At 40.7% G+C, this 24,305-nt stretch overlaps 1 protein-coding gene across 2 annotated transcripts in view; it reads right to left on the reverse strand.

The window, feature by feature from the left end:
- Positions 1-24,305, reverse strand: part of Samd12 (sterile alpha motif domain containing 12) — a 465,719-nt gene that overhangs the window by 102,399 nt on the left and 339,015 nt on the right. The window lies entirely within an intron of this gene.

A 24,305-nucleotide genomic window follows, 5' to 3' on the forward strand; every position in this document is an offset into this window, starting at 1 on the left:
TATATATATATATATATATATGTGTATATACATATATACACACATACATATATATGTACATATATACATATCACATGTATATGTGTGTATACATACATATTTGCATTTTATTTTCTTTTGTTTATTAAAAATACCTTTTAATTCCAAATTAGGCATCAGGTAGAATAAGTTAGATAATTGCTTCTTAGGTTAAATACATGAATAATAAAAATTCCAATGAGTCTAGACAAATCACAAATAAAATCTATTTCTAAGTGTGGGATGTGTGTGGAATTTCTCATTATCTTGATACTTAGCCAGCACTTGGAGAGAAAATACATAGTTCTCCTTTTGTGGCACTTTACTTTTAGGAGAAATGTCTCTTGGCAAAAACATGGTACTGCTCTCCTGCCTCTTTTAGATCGTATTCTGGTATGTTAATGGAACCTTCTGGGATATCAACTCATAAATATGGCTTGAACCTTTCAGTGGGGTCTGAACCCCAGTAGGAGGCATGGGACATAAACCCAGAGCAAGGGATCACTCTCTAGGAATTTACAGGCTAGTTCTTGAAGGGCAGATGCATTGTCTAAATGTGTTACTCCTTACTGCTGAGCTAATCCATCATAGTATTCTCCCCACAGTCTTCTTTACTCAGCCAAACCAGTGGGAGTTGGTTCATAGGATGAAGCCTCTAGACCGGGGCTCAATGGATCTGTGAGATAAAGCTAGAGACTAGGGTAGGGAGTGCAAACACCGATTCAGTGAAGGGAACCATATCCTGGGTTCTAGTGATGAACATTTTAGAAAGAAGGTTTCCATGTGTCACAGCATGGCCAGAACTCAGAGGAGTGGAACAGAATGAGCAATGACAGCAAAGAGGAAAGTTATGGACACAGATGAATGAGGAGACAATGCAATAAAATGAGGGTGAGCCTTGGGGTTACAAAATAGGATTCTACTGTGATTACCTGAAGTTTTCATTTGAAACTTTACCTATTACAAGTCCATTCTCATTCATACTGAGGATGAAGAAACAAATATTGTTTGGCCTATAAAGGCCCACTTGTACCCTAAGGTAAATTGTGTCACCTTCTGAATATATGTGACTGCCTCATAGCTTTCATGTCAATAAAAAATGGGCAAAATAAAGGTAAATTCAAAAGTATACCCAAATTCCTTCTATTGAGCTTACTAAACGAAATCCTTCCACTCAGTCTTTGGAATAGTTTTGTGTGTATGTGTGTGCATGTTCATGTAAGTGTGACCACACATGGTGTGCTTAATGGAGGCCAGAGGATAACTTTCAGATGTTTCCAACTCGTTTGTGGCAGGGTCTCTTTTTCTTCACAGTTCTGTTCACCAGGCTGGCTGGTCCCTAAGCTTCTGGGAAATTCTTCAGTTTCTACTTCTTATCTTCTAATGGATGTTCTGGGCTCATAAGAACCACCCACAGCTTTTGGCTTTTACCTAGAATCTTAGAAATCCAAACTCATATGTATGTACTGAGTCATCTCCCCAGCTCTGGTCCTTTTTTTTTTTAAATTTTATTATAGAGAAAGAGAAAGCGAGAGAGAATTAGTGCACCAGGTTCTCAGCCACTGTAATCAAACTCTAGATGTTTACATCACCTAGTGGGCATGTGTAAACTTGTACTTGCCTCACCTTTGAGTGTCTGGCTAATATGGGATCTGGAGAGCAGGACATGAGTCCTTAGTCTTCACAGGCAAGTGCCTTAGCAGCCATGGATTCTTTTTTTTTTTCCATTTATTAATTTGAAAGAGAGAGGTAGGTAGAGAGAGAAGGAATGGGCACACCAAGGCCTCGAGCTGCTGCAGACAAATACCACATGCATGAGCCACTTTGTGCATCTGGCTTCACGTGGGTTCTCGGGAATCGAACCCAGGTCATTAAATTTTGCAGGCAAGCACCTTAGCCTCTGAGTTATTTCTCAAAGCCCCCTGGACTTTTGAAAAAAAAAATTATGTATTTGTGTCTGTGCGCTTGCTAAGAGTAGCCATAGATTCTTTATGAGCAACCTAGATGGCCACTTTTTGCCCTTTCTTAATGACAAAACAAAGAAATCCCTGCTCCCCCCGACAATCAGACAATTTCTTTGCTGCTTACAGCTTGGGCATACTCCTAGTTTGAGGCAGAACTATTGATATGACCTCATTATTTTTCTTCAAGCAATATGAATATGAATTTTCACACTGTCTATCTTGTGTTGAACATCCGCACAATTAGATTGACAAGTGAGTGATTCTGATTGCATTATATCTTCCTGTCCCCTCCAATCTTCATCTTTAAGCAGTATGTCTCACTTTTTCCACCTAGATAAAAAAGGGGAACTTCAAGAATGACTGGAATTTATGATATAAAACTCAATAAATTCTCTTGCAATTGGCAGAGGTGACATATGTGTATTCAGCATTGTTATTTTCTAGGAAATAGGATATAGAAAAACCTTTTAGATGTAGTAGATAAAAAAAAAGTCATCTGGATTGGAAACCACATGATCCAAGACAGACAAGCAACCTTCTCAGAGTACCTTTGTTCTGGTTTGAATGTGGAACGTCCTCCATAGGCTCTTATGTTTCAACACTTCCTCTCCAGCTGGGGAACTGTTTGGGAAGGTCATCAAACCATTAGGGGATGGAGCTTTGCTGGAGGAAGTGGGCCACTGGAGGGTGGGCCTTGATGTTTTACAGCCAGGCCCCACTTTCTCTTAACCACTGGTCTCCTGACTGAATGAAATGTGACCAGACAACCCTTCCCTCTTGTTGCCATGTCTTTGCAGCATAACGTAAAGCATGCCCTGAAACTGAGCTGGAGGGTGAGTTTCTGATCAGCTTGAGTCAGAGTGAGACTGCTTCAAACAATGCACAAAAATGAAATAAAATAAAACATCAATCCTTTCTTAAGCTGCTTCTAGGCAGGTGTTTGGTCACTGCACTGAGAAAGTCATGAGTGCATCCTTTTAATCCTTCAGTGGGGGCACACATCTATGTTATGCACAGCAATCCCCTCTTCCCTCCACGCAGGTTCCTCCCAGATTCTCTGCTACATTTCTCTGTTCTTAGTTAAGAACAGTTGCAAAACTCTTCCCACTCTGGTTTGTAATTCTGTTTTACCTGCATGGTACAGTGGGCCCCTCATTAGCCACAGGTTAATATTTCACAAACTTTCTGGTAGTTTTTTGTCATCACATAAACTTTGGTGAGGATACAGAGAACTTAATTTTTAAGAAATAGATAAACAGAACAAGGAAACAAATCCACGTGTAGCTTTCAAGTTACTATAAGGGAACCAATGTTATTTTCTCAGGTCCTGGTGAAATCAATTGGCTTCTTTAACCAACATCTGTGGATCATCCCACCACCATCAGTTCAATAATAAAAACCCATCATCATGGACTGGCATTCTTGCAGGACTGCTCTGCTTGTCATGGCACAGTAAGAGTGGGCATAGACATTGCAAATGAAAGCACTCATTTTCAACACTATATCACATTGCCCTCTCCTAAGTAGGCATGTTTCTTAAGTTCTCTCAGCCTTGGTTTTCTCACCTGGGAGCTGGGAATAATAATTTACCAGGTTTATCAGTTACTACAAAGGCTATATTGGCCACTATGTGTATTGGAGCTAGTCCAGTATCTGGCACATGGTGGGCATCCAGGAATATGGTATTTGTTAAATCACCTGGTAGTTGTTAGTCATGTAAAAACCATGCTTTCGGAGAACCCTTGTTTGTTATTTTTGCCAAAGACCCATCATGGCATAGCTGGCTATGTATCTGGTGTCTGAGCCTGGTAGGTTAGTAATCAGATGTTTGAAAGCTTTGTTGGTTCCTTTTCTGAGACATAGTTAAGGATGGCACTTTTCTTTCTTTTTTAGTTTGGCTTTTGTTGGGGCCTGTCCATCTCTGAGCATGGCTTGTTTCCTGGTTCTTAGCAATCCATCTTTCTTCTAACTTCTGAAACCAATCCAACCATCTTGTTTCCAACATCTTAAAAAGCAATAATAGAGGCCAACACTGCCACTCCCTGAGTCTATTGAGATGAGAACATTTTCTTCCGTTACCCCTGGGGCCATGTGTCCTAAACTGGCAGGGAACCCTGTGTTCCTTTTAACAGGGAAGCTAGGGTGGTGGGACCAGGAAGCAGTGAGCAAGAGAGGGACTGGTTCAAGCATGACTTGTCTCTGACTTTACATCTCTGTGCCAAATTCCATGCACCAGTGTAATCAGCTCGAGTCTGCTCACAACTTGGGGAAGCTTTGGAGAAGCTATGTTAAGGACACTCAGTTTAAGTAAAAATTACAGTGTCTACATTTTAAAGCAAGATTTAGTTTCTCTTGTGGGAATCTGATCTGATGTCACAAATCTGTACGGATTGTGCTGAATATATAGCTAGGGAGGGGCCTTGTGTGCCTATATTCAAAAGTCCTTACTCTTTGGCAGGTATGATTTCATATTTTTTTCTCTGTTGTAAAAGTAGTTGTTTAAAAAGCTAGTTACGCCGGGCATGGTGGCGCACGCCTTTAATCCCAGCACTCAGGAGGCAGAGGTAGGAGGATTGCCATGAGTTCAAGGCCACCCTGAGATGACAGAGTTAATTCCAGGTCAGCCTGGACCAGAGTGAGACCGTACCTCGAAAAACAAAACAAACAAACAAACAAAAAGCTAGTTACATAATATCTACATGGTATTCTGTGCTGGTATATAAGAAACGATCAGCAAACAGTACCTAGAACCAAGAAATTGACCATGGTTTGAGTCAGGTGTTCCCCATAAACTTAGGTGTTCTGAATGCTAGGTTCCCAGTTGATGGAGATTTGGGAATTAATGCCTCCTGGAGGGAGTGTATTGCTGGGGGTGGGCTTATGGGTGTTATAGCCAGTGTCCCCTTGCCAGTGTTTGGCACACCCTCCTGTTGCTACACTACACCTTACGTTGGCCAGGGGGTGATGTCCACCCTCTGCTCATGCTGTTGTTTTTCCCTGCTATCGTGGAGCTTCCCCTCAAGCCTGTAAGCCAAAATAAACCTCTTTTTCCCACAAGCTTTTAGTTGGGTGATTTCTACCAGCAATGCGAACCTGACTACAACACTGACTAAGGAAAAATGTTCTTTAAACCAGGAAAAAAAAAAAAATGGAAAATGAGAAGTCAGAGCAAAGAGCTACGGACAGTCAAAGGAAATAGTTTATTGATGACAACAGTCGCAGCAGTGCTGAGAGTGAGAGGAAATCCTTGAACTTGGCAGTCGTCACCCCTGCCTCCAGACAGAAACGCCTGGTGCGCACTGTCTGCTGACCTGTATAGCTCATATCACCAATTTGTTACAAGGAGTGAAAATAGAAAGAGGGAACTAGGGAAAGAGGCACATTCTCTAGCTCATCTCCGTGTTTGTCTTACCCTTTGATGTTTTTGATTTTCCATGGTCACAGTTTACACTGTGCTTGTTTTGCTATTGTTCTAGAGAGAGCCTGGCAAAATGTGGCCTGCCATGAATTAGTGAATGGGTGGGCACTTGAGAACTTGCTGGTTCTCGTGGTATGAACAGTCATACTTTCTGCCCATGCTTAACCTGAGGTTGGCCGGTAAGAATAGAAAAGGAACATTCAAAACTTCCCTTTTGATGGATCTCTGTGCTTTGGTTAAATACCATGTTGCCATTGGAAAAAAACATAACGTTGTCACAAGATGCCATGGACTGTCTTGAAACTAATCATGTGTCTATGAGAGATAGAAAAATTTTCTCCCACAAAAATAGCAATGGGAGGGATAATGAGCTATGACAACAATAGCTAGTAACTAAAGTTAAATTAACAAAATACAGTAAATAAAATTGATGTGTTATACAGTAAATTAATAAATCATAGACATTAACCTTAATCTTCAAAATAATGTTACAAAGTAGGCATTATTGTTCCCATTTTACAAATGCAAAAACTGAGGCTTAGAGACATTGGTCACATGCCAAAGGTCATAGTATCTAGTACAGGTGGAGTGAAATGCAAGTCTATGGTAATGAAGCTTTTTTTGAATGCTATCATTTAGTAATAATGTCTCATGATGAACTTCAAAAAGTTCATTTTAAAATTGCAAACAGTCTCATTTTCATTGCCTTACACTCCCTTTTCCATCAATTTTCCCCCCTGAACTGAAGTTTGTATCCATGGGAAAGCAAGAATCTAAGGCAGTTATTCCAGAGTTCTTGAAGACCACCACAAACTATAATTAGTTCACAGTAATTAGCAGGAAACAAAAACTTTTTTTAAAAAGAAAAGCATCCATTCCCTTAAAGTGATTTTTAATTTTATAATGACTAGTATATAATTATAGCAGATCAGAGCTATTTCGTTAGAAAAAAAGATAACTTCAAAGATGAGAGTCTCTTTAGTGTTTATTTGCTTCAGGGTTCTAATTACTTTGAAAACTACCAAACCTTCATATACAATTACAAACAGCATTCAGTCATTTTGGGGAAGTTGAATGGATCCCTTAGATTTTACATCTCTGTTAATGTGAGGGAAATAAGTAATAAATACGAGGTGTATGTTTACATGACATCATTACTGTTTTCCCACTTCACCAGGTCGTATCGCCCATGCTAAAGAAAAGGAAAATAAAACCAAATACTGGTCATTTTCGAAATGAGACCAACAAAACAAGACCAGCGAGGAACAATAAACACATTATTGTTTTTCTGTAATATATTAGCAAATCCTGGAAGCTTCAATTTGGCTTCATTACATCTCCAATATGTGCATGCATCGATTCATCTTCTTTTCTTCCCATAGTTAAAATTTATGTACTTTATTAATCACCTCCTGACAGTCATCTCAGCATTTTCATTTAACAGAGTAAACCAGTCAAAACCCCGTCAGACATCTGGGGATGTTCCATGTCGGGCTTTGGATTCCTGGCAACTTGAATTACTCTTGCCAATAAGACATTTTCAGATCCATCCATCGTAGGGCCGTCTAATATATCACACCTGCCTCTGCTCTTTTCCTAATTGATAGGTTGCAGGAGATAAACCCTCAAGATCATGCCAATGTCACTCTGAAGCGGCCTTGGCATGTGGGCTCCTTGGCAGTAAACTGCTCAAAATGGCAGGCAGATAAGTCTTGTTTTCCTTAGTGATAGCAACGGTATGAAGGGTCTAGGCAGCATTTAGCAAGCAGACATCTTCCCAGGGGCTTTGCTTGGTAAAGGCAACTTGTCACACATTTACTGCATGCTCAGGTGGTTTAACATGACACAGACATGAAGGACCAGTCATTTGTCCTGGCTTCTTGGCTGAGTAGAATCAGGAGATGCTGACAAGTTGCTTCATCTGTCTGAATTTATGTATGTATCTATCTTTATATATCTTTATATGCCAGGGCATCTTGCAGCTGTAAATGAACTCCACACACTACTTTGTGTATCTGGCTTTATGTGTGTATTGGGAAACTGAACATAGGCCACTAGGCTTTTCAAGCAAGTAGCTTTAACCTCTGAGCTATCTCCCCAGCTCCTAGAAATCACTTCTATTATATCACCTCCACTCTCTGAAAGATACAGTTCTAAACTTAGTGTGGCCTCAGATTATTTTAAACTACTCTTTATTAAGTCCCTAACAGTATTTTTGAGTTATCTGCCAACTTCTTTTGAGACACTGAGAGTTGAGAGTTGGATTGCAAATGCAGTTACAGTCAGAAAGAAGTAAATTTTCAAAATTACTAACCTAAAAGAGGTATCATTTGAGCCTCTTTGGTCTTGCTTGTTTCTGTGACCAAACAGAAGGGTTTAGGGGGCACTTTCAGACTGAAAATCTCAAATAACAAAGAGCCAATGACTTGGCATGCTTGCCAAGGATCAGCTAAGTAAAAATTACAGCCTTGTGTCACAGCATGGCACATGAGACAAAAAAATGACCAATTTGATATTAAGAAAATTTAATGAGAAATTCACAGAGGAAAAAAGTGGGTCACCACAGTGCTATTTGTACAGTGTTTCAAAATGTGTCATTCTTTCAAAATCCTAGGATTAATGGCATTTAAATCTCCCCAACCTCACGAGTTCATAAAATGGCAGTGTGGTTTAATCAATAGAGCACTGGATTAGAAATTGTTAAGTTTGTATACTGGCCTTGACCTTGTACTAAACTGTAAAGTCATAGTCTGACCCATTCAAACCACCAAAGCTAGGAGGGTGGAATAGACAGTGGTTACCTACCTGGTACCCTCCAAAGTGTTTTCTAGGGATGGAGAGATAGCTTAGTGATTAAGGTGCTTGCCTACAAAGCCAAAGGACCCCGGTTTGATTCTCCAGGACCCACATAAGCCAGATGCACAAAGTGGCCCATGCGTCTGGAGTTCATTTGCAGTGGCTAGAAGCCCTGCACTGCAATTTCTCTCTCTTTCTCTTTACTTGCCTTTTTCCTCCTCTCTCTCTAATAAACAAATAAAAATAAAATATTTTTCGAAACTGTTTTTAAAAACTGTTAGAGAAAACAGATTCACATTTACTTGCAACATGACTGCATAAGTTCATCCAACTATCACTTTGATTGGCTCTGCTTAGGTAATATTAGGAGCAAGGTGATACTATTTATGTCTCAAGGATTCAGTGCTTTCATTGGAAGATTCGTCCACCTTAGTAGAAACCAAGATAATTACTACATTCCCAGTGTCTTTTGAGTTTCCATGTAGAACTGTTTTTATTTACTATATATATGGCTAAACAACTCTCTTCCTGTTCAATTCTATTGCTGCACAGAGAACATTTTGACCAAGCCAACCTCCCAATTTCCTTGCCTTACTCCTCGCTTCACTAGCTTAATTATTCTAATAAGCAGCTGCACTGAAATGCTGGCTCATGTTTATATTTCAGTGTAATTGTGTGCAGTCCCTACAATGAAAACCTTAAAAGTCGTTTTTTTTTTTTTTTTTTAATTTGTGATGTAGTTTCACTGTACTCGTTAGAGATGCTAACACCTAACATAGCATCATAGTCCATACACTTTTTCTTCTTCTTTTTCATTCTCTGTCTTAGATTAAACACACACATAAACACCCTTCTAAAAGTGATACTCCTTTGGTTGTTTAAATGGAGAGAGTCCCACCCAGGCCTGTAGGACAACAAGATTTGATGACTGTAAGTGAAAAACCAGCCGTATTACTGGGGTCAGCCTTTAATAGCTCAGGATGTTCGGGCTTTCCCTCCTCATTTGTTTCCAACATTCAGTAAATAGTTTTTTCTTAAAGGGGGAAAAACAGGAAGTGGAAAAAAGAATGGCATGGAATGTCACTCATTAATCACAGTCCTTGGGGAATGGAAAACAGAACTCCCCTTCTGGTCTCATTATTCTCTAGTATCTTTCATGCAACCAAATCAGGAGTTTTCCAGCATCTGGCTGATGCTTCAGAGACCCAGCTCTTTGTGTGTGCCTTCAGCAATGAAAGGAAATACTTACTAACTTCCTGGAGTTTCCCTATTATCATCATTACCATTTACTTCCCGGAAAAAAAAAAAAAAAAAAAAAAAAAACTTTGCTATTTTGCTAGCAGTGGAAGAAAATGTTAGACGCACCCAGATCAGTGTCCTACCATTCCTTTTCTTTACTTCCAAATGCTGGCTAGCTTTAGGGGGTGTGTCAGGTCCCACCTGGAGACACTGTTGACAGCTTGTCAGGCACTCAGCAATGGGTCCTACGTGCACACCTGCTTCTCCTGGCAGAAGGAGGTACCTGCGTCTCTTCTCATCTGGGCTCTTAAACATGGTTCTTTAAACCAGAAAAATTTTACAGGGCGAAGCTTTACAAATGGAACTTTATGGCTTAATATAAATGACAGCAAGCCAGAATCAGGGGATTTTGGTAAATCTAGTAAAATACATTCTGGAATCCTTAGATCAAAGGCTGTGTTCAGGGCTGGGGATGTAGCTCAGGGGTAGAAAACTTGATGAGCATGCAGAAGACCCTGAGTTTAATCCTAAAACCAAAACCAACTTAGCAACCTATCAAAATAGAACAAAACTTCATTCATAGATACCTCCTTCAAATCCCTAAAGATTATTTCATCACTGTTCCTCAGGCAAATTAAATTTTAGCCTTCATTTAAAAAAAGCAAAGAACAAAAAAATAACAAAAAACCAAAAACAGGCCTGGCGTGGTGGCGCACACCTTTAATCCCAGCACTCGGGAGGCAGAGTTAGGAGGATTGCAGTGAGTTCAAGGCCACCCTGAGACTACATAGGTCAGCCTGGGCTAGAGTGAGACCCTACCTCGGGGAAAACAAAACAAAACATGAAAGCAAAAGAATAAAAAGCAAAAAACAAGCTTTTTGTAAATTGGGCCCATTTTCATTTTCTTTCTGTTGTGATGGAAGCCCGCAGTGGCCCCATGACCTTACAGAGCAACAACTTATCCCAGTTGAACATTTTTCAAGTGCCTTATAGATTTTGTAGCTCTGTTGTCTTTACTACACATATACACGTAGAACTGAAATTCATAGCAGGAAGCTATCGAGACCAGATAGAGCAAGTGAAGTACAAAGACTCTGAGTTTCCTGTGCAATTTACTTTGGTGACTCATGTTAACTGAAGGCAATGGTATCTTGGAAGCAGGGCAAAAATACCTGCCTTGCCTGGTGAGACAGGTGAGGCATTTGTGATTGGTAGATAATATGTAACACTGAACACAGACAGTACAGAAGTTTGTTTAGATTTGTTTTCAAGGAGATCGTTTTCCTTAAGTGATTATTCTTGCAGGAAATTATATCATCTTTAGGATTACAATGGCCAGTGTGTTAGTATGTTTTGTTTTCCCTCTCCCTTTAAAATAATACTTTGGTGAATACTAAAGCCAGATACTTGCTGCTGAAAACCAGCTCAAGATGCAAAATCCCAAATACCCCCCAATGCACTGGTAGCTCATGGTTCCCAATGTGATACTCTCCCTCCCCGGGTTGGAAGTCTGTTACTACAAGCCTTCCTTCCTTCCATACTACCACCTTCCTTCACAAATCTGCACTGGAAACCCAGTTCTTATATGAGATATGGTGGGACGGGGAGGCAGAAGGATGGGGTGCCAGTGGGAAAAATGTGGTGCCCCTTGTTGAAGTCAGGTTTGCATTGCTGGTAGCAATCACCTAACCAAGAGCAGCTTGTGGGAAAAAACATGTTTATTTTGGTTTACAGGCTTGAGGGGAAGCTCCACAATGGCAGGCGAAAACGATGGCATGAGCAGAGGGTGGACATCACCCCCTGATCAACATAAGTTGGACCATAGCAATAAGCGAGTATGTCAAACACTGGCATGGGGAAACTGGCTGTAACACCCATAAGCCCGCCACCAACAATATTCCTTCTCCAGGAGGCATTAATTCCCAAATCTCCATCAGCTAGGAATATTCTAGTTTATAGGGGACACCTGCACCAAACCACCACAGCCCTCATCAAGTTTTTAACAGAAGCCTACTCATTTGAGTCATTTTCACACCTCACTTAGGCACTGAAGGAATAGCTCAAAATGACGGAGAAGTCTACAGTAAAATGATTTAGCACAATTCACTCAGTTTAACAGAAGTAAGTCCCTAGTCTGGATATTTCTCAATTTGGTGCAGCTTGCTTTCATGTCAGACATGTCCACCTGTCAGTCTAGGTGGGGGAGACACTTATTAAGCAATGAGGCATGAGCCAACATTTGGGGACACAGTTGAGGAGTTAGCCATGCAACATGAGAGAAAACCTCATTCTTCCAGACTGATGGCCAGGAATGCCATTTTCTTGTTCGTTGAGTGTAAATCTTTTCCTTTCTGCCCCAAAGCTCTGGAGCCTAGCTGTACATTCCCACCCTCTCCTGAGCTGAGCAAGCTGAAAAGATTGACATGAGCTTTGCAAACATGATCACCTTAGGCATGCATCCTCATCACAAATGGAACATACAGTTAATTGCTTCACCAGTGGAAGAGCTTTGCCGGATTTCTTTAGCAGCAGAGCAGGGTCTGTCATGCACTCTGGAGCTTGGAAGAAATTACCAGCCAGTTACATGTTAGGAGGATCTGTTTCTGAAAGTTTTTTTCCAAGGTGACATGAATAATTTATGAATAGGCCAGTACACAAAACCACATTTGTAAGTGGTGCCCAGTGGTCGTATAAACAGGAACTTAACTTCTCAATAAAAGCAAAAAGAAGGATGAACAAAGGAAAGCCAGGCCCAAGTACATAAAAAAGAATAAGCATTATCTTGTATCTGTTGTAAATAATCAGAAATGGTAACTAATCAGAAATAATAGTGTAGAATGTGTGCAACAAATGATTCCTTCTGCTAGTTGCCTACTGGGTATCTTGTTGGATGCAGGGACGCGAATCTGACTCAAATGAGTTTTTACAAGTGTTTAGGCTCATCTAATTAGGGGAGACTGGGATGTACCCATCTCTGTCTTGCGTATTGTCACCAGAATTGTCAGCAAAGTTTGGAATGCAGGAACTTTATTACATAATTATGCAAGAAAGAAAATGGAAGCCAGGTTGAGTTTGCAATGTTGGCAGTTAAAAAGAAGGAAACTTTTCTTTTTACTTGGATATTGAGAGAAAAGGACATACAAGTCACCTACACACGAAAAGAGGAGAACTTGTCAGTTTTTGGCATACCCACTCACTCAGAGTTCCTCATTAATTAGCTATATCACAACATGAAATAAAAGCAAATTGGATTCTTCTAATCAGCAGAATTATAAGGTGAGAGCTAAAAATTACTGCTTTGTTGTTTGAGCTGCAAATTATGGTTGAAAGGATATTTTCGAATGTTTAGTCTCTGCATTTTTATACTTTTCTCATTGCTATAAGGAAAATGCTATGATGCACATATATATGTATATATGCATATATATCTCAATCCAATGTGCACAGATTACATTTCTTATCATTTTAAGTCTGGGAGGCTTTGAAGATCTGAACTAACCAATTTCTTGCTTACTTCAAAACAGAATCATGCCCAAATAGAATACACAAATCCTAAACATTAATGGATAATAAAATGGCACAATTCTACATATGAAATTACCAGGTACTTGAGACTCAATTTAGTATTTTAAGTCCAAAACAAAAGCATAGGTGACTGAAATGGTTTCTTCAGACCTCATGGTTTTACTCTGAAGATGCCTATAAGGAGCCAAAACAGGGTCAGATATCCTGGGATGACTTAATTAGAAGAGCAAGGTAGGGGAGTATAGTAGACAGCTTTATGTCACTGAGATGAACTTTTAAACCAGGCCCAGTTATGAAGGAAGGGGTATTTATTGAAGTTAACAGATCCAGGGGAAGTTTTATAATGACAGAAGAAGCTGGACTATTTTTATAGGTCCAAAGGGGGGGGGGGGGAGGAAGAGAGAGAGAGAAACCCCAAGCCAAACTCCAAAAGCCACATCCTACAGCACATGTTAGGAGGAAGTTTAAGCACTTTGTATGTCTTTAGGTTGGCATTGTAATTCTATTACCACACCTAAGGGCCAGACCCTAAGATCTGCCAAACAAACTAAGAAAACACTGAACATATTGGGGGACATCCATTCAAACTACCACATTCTGCCACTGACACCCAATAGATTTATAATCATCTCACACTGTATATTGTATTTAGTACAATTTCAAAGGTTTCCACAATTTTTACCAACTTTGGATAGTTCCAAAATCCCAAGTCTCCTCTGACATTTTAAGATTGCCTTTTAGCTGTGAGTCCTGTAAAATCAAACAATCTATATACTTTCAAAATATAAAGGCATAGAGTAAACATTTTTCAATTGCTATAAGGCATAACAGGAAGATACTGAAACAATGTAAACTTAACAACCATCAAGAAAATGTCAACATTCTGTAGTTCAAGTCCAATATCATAACCAGTGGCTGACAGTCACTGGATTTTCTAATTCTGCCCCTCCAGCTGGGCTGAGTAGCCAGGGAAAACCTCCATCCTTAGCCAACAATTTCCATGGCAGCCCTTGCACAGTCCTGGTGTATCTGAAACATCTTTGGGTCTCCATGAAAACCACGGTTCATTTTCAAAGGTTCTTCCAGCCTATTCATGAGGGTCATTAAGCCCTGTCTATATGCCGTACCTCAGTAGTGACTCCTGAAAATGTGTGCATTTCCTGACCATGCCACGCAGTTTTCATGCTTCCTAAACCAATGACAGGTATGCAGGACATAGCCATATTTTAAATTTAGGTATGAAATAAATCATGATCTTGAAAAGCAGGTTCCTTTTCCAGTCAACTCTTTCCAAAAGAGTTTCTATTATAGTATTTTATCCGGCACACTCCCAATTTTCTTTTTTAATAATTTGTTTTGTTTATTCATCTGAGGTGACAGACAGACAGAGGGAGAAAGAAGCAGAGAGAGAGAGAGAGAGAGAGAGAGAGAGAGAGGGAGAAAGAAAGAAAATGGGTTCATCAGGGTCTCCAACCACTGCAAACGAACTCCAGGCGCATCTGGCTTATGTGGGCACTGGGGATTCAAGCCTTGAACTGGAATCCTTAGGCTTCATAGGCAAGCACTTAACCACTAAGCAATATCTTCAGCACCCCCCACCCCCACATTGTTTTAATGTAAAGCAGTTGTGCCATTTTCCTCAAGATTGCTAATGTGTTGACAATAGCAGCTTCAGTAAACTAAAACCAGTCTCTGTGCTTGTAATTTTAACTTACTTGAGTTTTTTCAACTTAAAATCTTAAATCTCTCAGTCCTATATGTTTAGCCAAGCACATCAGTCAATTACAAATTTAACCTTGATCAAACTCTCTGGGCATGGGCAGAAGAATGTAGCCGGCCCTTATTCCAGTAGCCCAGTTCCAACAAAGTCCTCTGCTATCTTCCCTTCCCCTTAGAAAGTTCATAAACCAACCCTCCAAGTTCAATTCTCTCTGCACTTAGCATTTTCAAACTCTTATAAGAATAATCCATAATGCTTGACTTACCACTCTAAACAGTGCCTTTGGTTGCAAGTACTTAGTCTATGCCATTCCTCCAAAACAAAAGTTTTAAGAATCCAAAATCCAGATTCATCTCAGCCCACTCCTGATACCAATTTCTGTACTAGAGAGCTTAAGGTTCACTGGGATGACCTTCTAGACCAGACAGTTATGGAGGAAGGGATATTTATTGAAGCTTATAGATCCAGGGGCAGTTCCATAATGACAGAAGAAACTGGCCTGCTTTCATAGGTCCAAATAGACAGAGAGAGAGAGAGAGAGAGAGAGAGAGAGAGAGAGAGAGAGAGAGAGGAGCCCCAAGGCAAAAATCCAAAAGCCACACAGCACAGCACACTTTAGGAACTCCAGGCACTGTGTATGTCTTAAGACTGAAATTGCAAATCCACCACCACACCTTAGGACTGGACCCTAAGATCCACCTAATGACATCTCCTCAAGCCATGTGGCTGCAGATCCAAACTACAAACTAAAAAACCTCTGAATATATTGGGGACCATCCATTCAAACTACCACAGGGAAGAACAGAAGAGGTAATGCAAGGCTGCTAGTAATGGACTTCAGGTCTTATCCAACATGAGGCAAATGAAGTGTAGGTAGTTATATTGAGAATACAAGACATAAGGGTAAAGTAGGAGGTGGCTGGAAAAGGCTCAGATGAACGATTACTCACACATGTACTAAGGTAGATTTAGAAGTTTTTTGAAGTATTTGGAATAAATCCTCAAGTTCCCCCAAATTTGTAGCTCTATTTATTTTAAAATCTCTTGGCTGGGGAGATGGCTCAGTGGTTAGGATGCCTGTCTGCAAAGCCTAATGAACTAGGTTTAATTCCCCAGTACCCACATAGAGCCTGATGCACAAAATGGTGAATGCACCTGGAGTTCAGGGCTTCCAGAGGCTCTGGTGTGCCTGTTCTCTCGTTCTCTCTCTCTCTCTTCCTCCCTACCTCCCTTTCTCCCTCTGTCTCTTTCTCTCCTCTCTGTCTTTCTGTGCTTGCAAATAATTAAATAAGTTATTTCTTTTTCTTTTTCTGGTGGTTATGGTGGTAGAGAGGGTAGAAGCTTGATTCAGTCTCTTTTTAAATTAATTCAACAAACACTTCCCAAGAGCTGGTCATGATTTCTCTCATGCTGTCTAAAAGTTATGTCTATTATCTAAAAATGGAGGTTCTGTGCCACTGACCAGGACCTAGTCATTTGGTGAGGTTGGGAAATGAAGTCTTTCTGTGTGCTTAGGAAGATAACTAGGATAACGGTGTTGTGTCTTATTTTTAAAGTATGTGGCCTCAGACCAAGAGCAACAGAATCAACTGGTCTCATTCAAAATACAGATTCACAGATCTACTGCCACAGGGGGTCAGCAGTTAGGGTTCTAGTAAGCTCTTCATGTGTCTCTGGTGCATAGCAGAGTTGGGGAGCCACTCAGATGATTATCGAGCTAGTCACTTTTTACATGTGCTGGTTAATTTTTAGATCCTGTATATTTCTGATAAGAAGTGTTGCATAATCAAGATATTGTACATTCTTCTGAGCATGCACATGTCAATTCTGCTAGAAATTCAACTTTTGGCTTCTACAATGTGCAAGAGATAACACACCTAACTTTTGAATTTAATACAATACATAGGAGTGCTTATGAGCATTATGTGAGTTTGTTTATGGATTTAAGTAATTTTGTACACTTGTAGTCACTTCTTTACATAAAGGTTAAAAGGGTTAAAAATGTTTAATGATGCCCAAATCATTAGCAGAAACTTGGAGCAAATAAACCAGAGTAGAAATGCTAATGCAGGATCAAATAGACTGACAGAGGAATAAAATCCTGAACCAAAAACAGCAAGAAAAATATAAAATATGAAATTCAAAGTAAACCTTTGGGGCTACTGGATGTGAATCATTAGCTTGATATTAATATGGGGAACCCATAACATGTGGAACGCTAAATCAAAGAGCATCACCAACTGAAGATCTGAAATGAAAATGTCAAAAGCCATCATGGCAGAAGTGGTCTTCTTGACCTACTGACTCACAGAAACCCTTCCTGTCTGACTAAAATGCTCATGGGGGTGGAAGGAGAGAGGGTGGGAGACAGTTCCTTCAAAGCTCCCAGCTACTGACAAAGAAACAGTCAGCCATCACATGCTCATCAGTGGATCCTGGGGTGATTTACTGGCTAATATTAATCATGATACCTGTGATGGTTAATCTCCAAAAATAACTTGATTGGATGTAGAATCATCTAGGAGGCAAATCTCTGGGCATATTTGTAAGGAGATTTCTAGACTAGGTTAACTGAACAGGGAGGAGCCATTCTGACTGCGGGTGGCCCCATTCCACAGATTGGGGTCCCAGATTGAACAAGAAAGAAAGTGAGATGAACATGAGCCTTCATCTCTTTCTATTTCCCTGACTGTGGACTGAATGCGACCAGCTGCTTTATGTTCCTGTGTCATGCCTTCCCTATGGTGATGGACTGTAACTATGCACCAAAGAAACCCTTCCTGGGCTGGAGAGGTAGCTTTGTGGTTAAAGCGCTTGCCTGCGAAGCCTGAGGACCCATGTTCAACTTTCCAGATCCCACATCAACCAAACATACACAGGTGAGGCAAGCGCAAGCCATCACATGCCCACTAGGTGGCACAAGAGTCTGGAGTTTGATTGCAGTGGCTGAGGCCCTGGTGCCCCAAATCTCTATCTTTCCTCTCTCTCTTAAAAAAAAAAAAAATCTTCCTTCCTTAAGTTGCTTCTGTCAGGCATTTTGTCATAGCAATGAGAAACTAACTAATACAACTTTGCTTTGAAACCCATACCAGTGAATTTATTAAACATTATGTCTTAACCAGAAGAGGTTGTTCCTTTACTTGTAGTCAACAGCTGTACAAACAAACAGCCTTATCATGAATTATGTGAGACTTGCTGAAATACCATGTGTCATGATGAGTATATCTTATTTTTATAAGGTCTAAGGAGATTTTATCAGATTAAGAGAAGGAAAGAGAAGACAGAACAGAGAGCTCCTGGCCACCAGAAGTTAAAACCTCTGTGTTATTATTTTTTTTAATGCAGTTTTTAAACTGTAAATGTCATCCAGGCTCCTGGATAAAGTGATTCACACAGATGGACATGTATTGTGAAGCGGATGTTCTTCCCTTCTGCATTTTCTACACTTTTGTGACATAAGTACTGCTGCTCATTCCATAGACTGTACAGATCCATTCCAGATACTGTACAGGAAGAATGCTCAGAAACATCACATTCAAATCATTCTATAATAGGCTGTCACAAAGAAGACAAAGATAACATACTTACAAGGCAATAGCAGAAACTGAGAAATTTAAAAAACCCAGGCTACAGCACATATAAAATAAGCATATAAATGTGCAGATACTAGATTTTGGTAATATTTCTCATGTTTTCTACCACCATGTGTTTGAGAGGTTTTTCTTTAATGGGTTTGGGCTAATAGTGCAGAGTACAAGAGAGAGAAAAGCTGGACCTGTCTCTTATCCATGAAGCCAGAGAAGAAGAGAAGAATTTGGTTGTCTTCCAAGGAAGAACAGAGAAATTCCTTGTTTGTTCATTTCTCCTGTATTTCTCAGGTCAAGTTATGTGAATTGCAGCATCCTTCTTTGAACAGGAGTGTTTATTCCTTTGCTCATAAACTCATTTATAATGCATTTGACGAGTGTCCACTGTGTGACATTAGCTGATCTCAATGAGCTTACAGTGGAGCTGGAGAAAACAACGTGAGAGTATGTGAACCGTTTGGAGAAAAGTTAAGAGATGCTGTATAACAAAGGAATAAACTGGATATAATTAACTGCCAGCCTGCATGGTGCCATGAGCAACACTTAATTACATCTAGGCCAGAATCCATGTCCTAGTTCTAAGAAAAGAGTCTCCTGCGATCTCTTACTTTGCACTATAACTAATACCTGGAGCTTGGCACAGCAATGTAATTTAGCAATGACTGTATTTCCATACTTAAAAGGGAAATCTATTGTTCCTGAGATGTATATGTGTGTTTAAAAATGTCTGCTTAGCTTCTAGGGGAGGGAAGGTAGATTAAATTAGATTTAATGACTGATTCTTCAAATTCAATGCTTCTGGGAAAAAGATATCACAGGCTCATAAAATGGACAGAGAAGCTTAAGAAGTCACCAAGACTCATCTTTCACCTATGGGTGGAAGGGAATCTGTGATCTAAGCCAAGATGCTATGATGAAAATCTCCTGTCTTTTTTTCTTGCCTCTGTTGAATCAGAAGAGTACAGTGGGTAGCTGGTATAGGAAGCTTTCTAAAGCCATATGTGATCCTCACTAGTGCAAAATGTGTGAAAGGAAGCTAACTTAATATATATGGCTTTGCATTTACAAATGAAGACTCACCCATCCTCAATAACCCAGAATACTTGCTGGCATGACATCTGCAGGAAGTCACAATGGGTATCTTTTGTCATTTGTGTACTGATGCCATCAACACAGGCAAGTAAGAGAAGGACATTGTGCATTTCCTATATTTGATCTGGGGTATGCAACAGTCTTTATAGGAATTAAAGGTCCCGAAGCCTCTTTGACACGCTATGCCAGTCTCATGCCAGAGACGATTTATGTTACAGGGTCTTCAAAGGAATGAAACTTATACAACCTGCCAAAGTCATAAACAACAGGAGTGATTCTTAAAAACAAACACACAATTTTCTGCAAAAGAAATAGTAGACAGCTCTGGAGAAGGATCCTGTGGCTATCCTCAAATGCGGTCTGCCTTCCCTTTCCAGGAGCAAGGACATGTAGCCTTATTCCATCTCTGGCTGGACTATCTGATTAGAGGAGGCAAGAATAAGACTGTTCATTTTAGAACTCTAAGATTGAAAGAAGTAAAAAGGGGCATCTGTTTCTGTGGAAAGGAAACACTTTCAAGCCTTCCCTTTGGGCAAGACTTCCTCGGATCTCAAAATGAAAGTTACTTTTGCCTTCCGATTTTGACCTTTTTTATTTGTCAGAAGTTGATTTTTTTTTTCTGCCTGTGTTTCTAATGGAGCTTGAAATTAACATGACTTTTTTTTTGTTTATCTCTTAATTCGTGTGCCGCCATCATCACTGTTGCCAGCACAGTTCTGGGAATGGGGTTTGTTTACTGCTTCTGTTGAGTAAGCAAATGGGGAGATGCTGAACACACGAGTCTCTCATCTTGTTCCAGTGTGGCTTCCGGTTGCCATCACAGGAAAGGCTGTCACTAATCATCCAATGCCCTGCTGCATTATTGGAGGTAAAAATCCAACCACCGTCTTCACATGCTTATCCTCAGCGTTGTTCATGCTGATGACACAGGTGACCATCTGCCAAGTCCCTGATAACATGGGATCCAGACAGTGAACCGCTTCTTGGACATGTCTCCCAAGATCTCCTTCATAGCATCCCTTATGGGCCCTCTGGTTTCCTTCATCTTCTCCTATTATTTATGAGGTTGCCTATTCCAATTGATCAGACTCACCCTGTATGGAGAACAGAAGACACTCAATTCACTCCTTTTGTTCCACTTTTTGCCTCGGACTTTTCATTCTAAGTTGAGCTTCATGGTCATGTCAAGTTCAGCCTCAGAAAGGGGGAGGTAATATTTCTTCTACACGAAAGTGTACTTATATATACTCTGAAATGCATTTTAGAAACAGTTCTGCCTTGGATTTTTAAGTCTTCATGGTCTTTTGGTCCCGCACTTTTGTCCATTACCCAGGTTCTGTTGCTTCGTTACCAGCATTCACCTTCTCCATAAAGCGTTTTTCAATCAGTAAATACATTTGAGAGGCATAGAAACCTCTTCATTTTATGCTTCAGCTTCTAAAACATTTGATTTTTAGAAATTTACTACTGTGTAACCTTTTAAAAATGGACACTTCAGTGGCATTAAGTGAATTCAGTGCTGTGCAGTCATCATGGCTCTCCCTGTCCACTGCCTTTACTTCATCCCAAAGAGGACTTCTGCACTCAATCTGTAATGACCTTCCCATTGTCCTCTACCTCCAGCCACCCCCTCCTCTCTGTTCATTCTGTCCCTATGAATTTGCCTATTCAAATCAATTCCTGTAAGTAAGATCATACAATATTTGTTCTGTAAGATTTACCGATGTTAAAATCTGTCAGCATTTCACTCCATTCTGTGAATGAATATTTAATGTCAATCCCATGCACCAGTCGTTTGTATCGACAAGACATTTGGGTTGCTTCTGCCTTTTAGGTATTATGAGTAGTGGTGCCGTAAACTTTGGTATGCATGTATCCTGTGTGAGTTACTGCTTTCAAATAAAGGATCCTCTTTTGCTTTGTAATTTTCTCACCTTTATCTAAAAATAACGCCCTGCAAATTCTCAAGGATTAGCAGTCTGTCCAGGCCCTCGGTTTTGGCTTGGGTTTTGCCCCAATCATTTGGCTCTTCGAGATGAGACACATGCTTTTATCCTTCCTTGGCTAGTCCATGTGCAATTTCCAGGGCATCCTTGTAGTCAGGCCTTCAGACAGCTTTAGCTAACGTGCGGCGTCGGGAGAAGATTGAAGGGCAGGAAAGGGGAAAGGTCAGCACACTTCTTCCTCCACCTTTTGCTATGGTGACCTCCGGCCTCTTTGCCAGCGGCTGCATTGCCCCTTGGCTACAGCCACCACTGGAAGAGTCCACTGGGATTGGTGTTCTGCTACGCAGCCTGTGCTTCCCAGCTGGGCCTTTCTCCTCTTTCCCTTTAGCTAAAGAAGAGGCTGGAACTCACTGTTCTTTGTAATCTCTGGGCTGCCTCTTTTTTGAGGACTGGATATTTAACTCTTTTATTACATGTGTTGCTTCTTTGAAAAGTACCTGGAGGGCTAGGGAGCTGGTTAAGGGTGATTGCCTGCACAGTTGGCCAGCCTGGGTGCAATTCTCCAGCCATGCACATAAAGTTGGACAGACATTTTGTTTGCCATAGCAAGAAACCCTGGCATATGTGCGCACACACATATGTGTGTAAATAAATGAAGTTTAAAAGAAAAACCAAATTCTACTACCTACTGAGGCTAGATATCAACAAACATTTTTTATAATCTTTTTTTAAAGATTTATTCTTATTTACTTGAGACAGAGAGAGAGAGAGAGAGGGAGAGGAAGGGAGGGAGGGAGGGAGGGAGAGAGAGAGAGAGAGAGAGAGAGGGAGAGAATGGGCGTACCAGGGCCTCTAGCCACTGCAAATGAACTCCAGACGCATGCGCCATCGTATGTATCTGACTTACATGGGACCTAGAGAATCAAACCTGGGCCCTTAGGCTTCGCAGGCATGCACCTTAACCACTAAGCCATCTCTCCAGTCCTCAAAAAACATTTTACTTGGGCATGGCTGAGGTAGGATGATCACTATGCTTTTGAGGCCAGGCTGTGCTACAGAGTGAGATTCAGGTCAGCCTGGGTAAATGGAGACTTTGCATCAGCCCCTCCCTACCCCCAAAACACTTGGAGTGGAATTTGTGGGTTTTTTTTTTTTTTTTTTTTTTTTTTTGGCTTTTTGAGACAAGGTCGCACTCTGGGCCAGGCTGACCTGGAATTCACTATTCAGTCTCACGGTGGCCTCAAACTCATGGCAATCCTCCTACCTCTGCCTCCTGAGTGCTGGGATCAAAGGCGTGTGCCACCACACCCGGCTCAAATCTGTGTTCTTGATTGGAAGTTCATTGGGAACTGTTCTCACTGGAAACAGAGACGCAGAGTGTCTTAGGCCCTAGAACATGCGGCAGCTACTTTAACTCTCCTAACTATATCAACATCTAATAGAATAATGAGATGAGACATTTTATCAGCCTATTTAGTAGTTTGGTGAGACAATGTGAATGAGTTTTGGCTAAAGTGCAATCAAGTATGCTAGATGAGGGCTAAAGAGATGGCTTAGCAGTTAAGGTGCTTGCCTGCAAAACCAAAGGACCCAAGTTCACTTCTCCAGGACCCAGGTAAGCCATATGCACAAGGTGGTGCATGAGTCTGGAGTTTGTTTACAGTGACTGGAGGCCCTGGTTCACCCATTCTCTCTCCCTCTATCGGCCTCTTTGTCTCTCTCTCACTCAAATAACTAAATAAAAGTTACAAAAAATAAAGGTATGACAAACCTAAACATTTTTCAAAAGTTAGCTGCCCAGCATTGTCAGGAGTTCTGTGTTGGACTATAAAGACATGGACCATGATTTAGGGAGGGTGAGAACAAAAGCCAGACGGAGCCCCAGTTTTCTTGACTACTGTGGCATAGCACTCACTCGCCCTACCCTGCAATTCTGCAGGAGAGGTAAGGAAAATTCTCTTTTGTCTAAGCTGTTACAATTTTGAGTCTGTTTATGGCAGTCAAGGTGAATCCTAAGTAATTCAGGATCAAAAAATGAGCCTAGTTTCTGTCCCTGACTGCTGATGAGTTTTTTTGTGCCTTTCCTTAATTACAGCAAGGTTCTCACGTCATATCCCAAGTTTTGGTTTCTTCCTGTTTATACTTAGAGTTGACCTATTCTCCTCTACTCTGCTTTCAAAAACCTTTATTGCTTTTAATAGCTTTTGCTTTGCCTATTTAGTTTTCTCTGAAATGGGGGTAAAATTCAAGCTGATATCCAACCTAGAAAATGATTAAAGTCTTGATGGTAGGAATTTTTAATTAAAAGCTGGGAACATTGTTCCTTAGGTATTAATAAAGTCAGTAAATCAGAGAATCAGTATGACCTAACATCACAAGGCAGGCCGTTAGTGTCCTGGTCTGATGGCCTTTCTTCATGGAGCTGATGGGCTGTAACTGTGCCTAATGACTGATGAACACAGATAAATCACATTGATGTTTTACCCAAGTGGGCATCAATTAGAACTACGAACTTCTAGGATAGTGGTTCCCCAACTTTATTGTGTGTAAAAACCATTAGGGAGAACTTGTCTAAAATGAACAGTGACACCCTTCCTGCACATGATTTACTTGGACTGGGGATGGGGGCCCTGATCCATCTGCTGAAAAGGACCCTTGGTATCTGTCAAGCACATGGTCTCACACCATGAGAAACACTTCTGAGGAACTCCTAAGGCAGCCACAAGTGAAAGGGCTGTTATCTGCTGATGGCAGGATTAGAAAGCCTTAAGTGATGTCTACCACGTGCCAGCTCTGCTGGGCGTTATTCAGACACACTTTCTTACTTTATGGTTATAATAAACCTGCATATTATTGGTACCTATGTTTTATAGGGAGAACCTGAGGTGCGGGGAAATTAAGCAACTTGCCTAAGGCTACAAAACAGCTCTTAAGCCCTGGCAGTGTGCATTAAATATGCTTTGTTTATTGCTCTGGCTCCACCCTGTGCATCCATCGTGC

The sequence above is a fragment of the Jaculus jaculus genome, chromosome 2, assembly GCF_020740685.1.
Source record: "Jaculus jaculus isolate mJacJac1 chromosome 2, mJacJac1.mat.Y.cur, whole genome shotgun sequence".
NCBI classification, from domain to species: domain Eukaryota; kingdom Metazoa; phylum Chordata; class Mammalia; order Rodentia; family Dipodidae; genus Jaculus; species Jaculus jaculus.